The following is a 3,925-nucleotide window of genomic DNA, read 5'->3' as shown; positions in this document are numbered from 1 at the left end:
AGCGCGCCAATTGGGCTTCTGTAGCTCCAGAAAATCCACTTCGAGTGCAGGGAGGTCAGAATCCAACAGCATCTGCAGTCCTTTTTGGTCTCTGAATCAGATTTTTGCTCAGTCCCTCAATTTCAGCCAGAAAATACCTGAAATCACAGAAAAAACACACAAACTCTAGTAAAGTCCAGAAAAGGAATTTTAAATAAAAACTAATAAAATGTACTAAAATCTAACTAAAAGATATCAAAAACATACTAAAAACAATGCAAAAAGCATACAAAATTATCCGCTCATCAGGGATCCTGTGGGGTCCACAGATCCTTAGGTGCAAGGAAAGTCATCCCTGCACCAAATGGCATCAAAAATCCACGTTTGAGCCATTTCTGGCGTTAAACGCCGGGCTGGTGCCCATTCTGGCGTTTAACGCCAGGTTGGTGCCCTTTACTGGCGTTTAACGCCAGTCTGGTGCCCCTTTCTGGCGTTAAACGCCCAGAATGGCACCAGACTGGGCGTTAAACGCCCATCTGCTAGCCTGACTGGCGTTTAAACGCCAGAGGTCTTCCTCCAGGGTGTGCTATTTTTCTTCCTTTTTTCATTCTGTTTTTGCTTTTTCAATGGATTTTGTGACTTCTTATGATCATCAACCTACAAAAAGGATAAAATAACAAAAGAAAATAGTTAACTATAAAACATTGGGTTGCCTCCCAACAAGCGCTTCTTTAATGTCAGTAGCTTGACAGAGGGCTCTCATGGAGCCTCACAGATATTCAGAGCAATGTTGGAACCTCCCAACACCAAACTTAGAGTTTGACTGTGGGGGCTCTGTTTGTCTCTGATTTGAGAGAAGCTCTTCATGCTTCTTCTCCATGGTGACAGAGGGATATCCTTGAGCCTTAAAACACCAAGGATTCTTCATTCACTTGAATGATCAACTCTCCTCCATCAACATCAATCACAGCCTTTGCTGTGGCTAGGAAGGGTCTGCCAAGGATGATGGATTCATCCATGCACTTTCCAGGATCCTGCCTCTTTTGAGGCAGTTTCTGCCTAGACAAGTCATCCAGTTCTTTGGTGAGCAAGGGAGGTTCATCTTCCCAAGTCTCATTTCCAAATAACTTGTCATTTAGCTTCATGATTGCTCCAAGATATTTAGCAACTTGCTCTTCAGTGACATATTCATCCTCTTCAGAGGAAGAATACTCATCAGAGCTCATGAAGGGCAGAAGTAAGTCCAATGGAATCTCTATGGTCTCATTTTGAGCCTCAGATTCCCATGGTTCCTCATTGGGGAACTCAGAGGAGGTTGGTGCACGCCCATTGAGGTCTTCCTCAGTGGCGTCCACCTCCTCTCTTTCCTCTCCATATTCGGCCATGTTGATGGCCTTGCACTCTCCTTTTGGATTTTCTTCTGTATTGCTTGGGAGAGTACTAGGAGGGAGTTCAGTAATTTTCTTGCTCAGCTGACTCACTTGTCCTTCCAAATTTTCTAATGGAGGACCTTGTTTCAGTCATGAAACTTTGAGTGGTTTTGATTAGATCAGAGACCATGGTTGCTAAGTCAGAGGTATTCTGCTTAGAACTCTCTGTCTGTTGCTGAGAAGATGATGGAAAAGGCTTGCCATTGCTAAACCTGTTTCTTCCACCATTATTGTTATTGAAACCTTGTTGAGGTCTCTCTTGATTCTTCCATGAGAAATTGGGGTGATTTCTCCATGAAGAATTGTAGGTGTTTTCATAGGGTTCTAGGTAATTCACCTCTTCCATTGAAGGGTTCTCAGGATCATAGGCTTCTTCCTCAGATGAAGCTTCCTTAGTACTGTTTGGTGCATTTTGCATTCCAGACAGACTTTGAGAAATTAAATTGACTTGTTGAGTCAATATCTTGTTCTGAGCCAGTATGGCATTCAGAGTGTTAATCTCAAGAACTCCTTTCTTCTGACTAGTCCCATTGTTCACAGGATTCCTTTCAGAAGTGTACATGAATTGGTTATTTGCAACCATTTCAATCAGTTCTTGAGCTTCAGTAGGCGTCTTCTTCAGATGAAGAGATCCTCCAGAAGAGCTATCCAAAGACATCTTGGATAGTTCAGAGAGACCATCATAGAAAATACCTATGATGCTCCATTCAGAAAGCATGTCTGAGGGACATCTTCTGATTAATTATTTGTATCTTTCCCAAGCTTCATAGAGGGATTCTCCATCCTTCTGTCTGAAGGTTTGGACTTCCACTCTAAGCTTACTCAATTTTTGAGGTGGAAAGAACTTTGCCAAGAAGGCATTGACTAGCTTTTCCCATGAGTCCAGGCTTTCTTTAGGTTGTGAGTCCAACCATGTCCTAGCTCTGTCTCTTACAGCAAAAAGGGAATAGCATCAGTCTATAGACCTCAGGGTCTACCCCATTAGTCTTGACTGTGTCACAGATTTGCAAGAATTCAGCTAAGAACTGATGAGGATCTTCCATTGGAAGTCCATGGAACTTGCAATTCTGTTGCATTAGAGAAACTAATTGAGGCTTAAGCTCAAAGTTGTTTGCTCCAATGGCAGGGATAGAGATGCTTCTCCCATAAAAATCAGGAGTAGGTGCAGTAAAGTCACCCAGCACCTTCCTTGCATTGTTTGCATTGTTGTTGTTTTCGGCTGCCATGTGTTCTTCTTCTTTGAAGAATTCGGTCAGCTTCAACAAGAATGCCTTTGTCTTTGTTCCTGCTCATATGAAAGAGAAGAAAACAAGAAAATATGGAATCCTCTATGTCACAGTATAGAGATTCCTTGAGGTGTCAGAGGAAAAGAAAAGTAGAAGACAGAAGTAGAAAATTCGAACTTATCAAAGAAGATGGAGTTCGAATTTTGCATTAAGAGATAGTGTTAGTCCAAAAGTAGAAGGATGTGAGAAGAAGGGAAGTAATTTTTGAAAAATTAAGTAAAAGATTTTGAAAACATTTTGAAAAACACTAATTGATTTTCGAAAACAAAGGTGGGAAAGAAGTAAAGTGATTTTTGAAAAAGATTTTGAAATTAGAAATTAAAAAGATTTGATTGAAAACTATTTTGAAAAAGATGTGATTAAAAAGATTTGATTGAAAAGTTATGGTTTTAAAAAGATGTGATTGAGAAGATATGATTTGAAAACAATTTTAAAAGATATGATTTGAAAACAATTTGAAAAGATATGATTTTGAAAATTAATGACTTGCCTAACAAGAAAAGATATGATTCAAACATAAAACCTTCCTTAACAGAAAAGGCAAAAAAATGTTCAATCAAATCATTAATTGTTAGTAAGTATCTTTGAAAAAGGAAAGAAATTGATTTTGAAAACATTTGATTGAAAAGATATGATTTGAAAAAGATTTGATTTTGAAAAACTTTGAAAACTTGAAAAAAATTGATTTTGAAAACAAAAATCTTCCCCCTTTGCCATCCTGGCGTTAAACGCCCAGAATGGTGCACATTCTGGCGTTTAACGCCCAAACCTATACCTTTTTGGGCGTTAAACGCCCAACCAGGCACCCTGGCTGGCGTTTAAACGCCAGTCTGCCTTCTTCACTGGGCATTTTTGAATGCTCAGCTTTTTCTGTATAATTCCTCTGCAGTATGTTCTGAATCTTCAATTCTTTGTATCATTGACTTGAAAAGACACAAATTAAAAATATTTTTGGATTTTTAATAATCAAAATGCAACAAGAATCAAATAACAATGCATGCAAGACACCAAACTTAACAGTTTGTATACTACTGACACTAACAAAATGAAAATGCATATGAGAAACAACAAAACACTCAAGTCAATAGAATTCAAAGATCAAAACAAGAAAATCATCAAGAACAACTTGAAGATTAATTAAGACACATGCATAAATTCGAAAAATGCAAGAAGAACAGAAACATGCAATTGACACCAAACTTAAGATGAGACTCTAGACTCAAACAAGAA

At 38.7% G+C, this 3,925-nt stretch overlaps 1 non-coding gene across 1 annotated transcript; it reads left to right on the top strand.

Moving 5' to 3' along the window:
* The first annotated feature begins 2,121 nt into the window (after positions 1 to 2,121).
* LOC130977827 (small nucleolar RNA R71) lies at positions 2,122 to 2,229 on the top strand. The gene has a single exon (XR_009085502.1). It is a non-coding gene; the product is annotated as a small nucleolar RNA R71 (small nucleolar RNA).
* Positions 2,230 to 3,925: the final 1,696 nt, after the last annotated feature.

The sequence above is a fragment of the Arachis stenosperma genome, chromosome 4 (assembly GCF_014773155.1).
Source record: "Arachis stenosperma cultivar V10309 chromosome 4, arast.V10309.gnm1.PFL2, whole genome shotgun sequence".
Taxonomy (NCBI): Eukaryota; Viridiplantae; Streptophyta; class Magnoliopsida; order Fabales; family Fabaceae; genus Arachis; species Arachis stenosperma.
The sequence above is the reverse complement of the archived record's forward strand: the minus strand, read 5'-3'. Positions and strand labels throughout refer to the sequence as shown.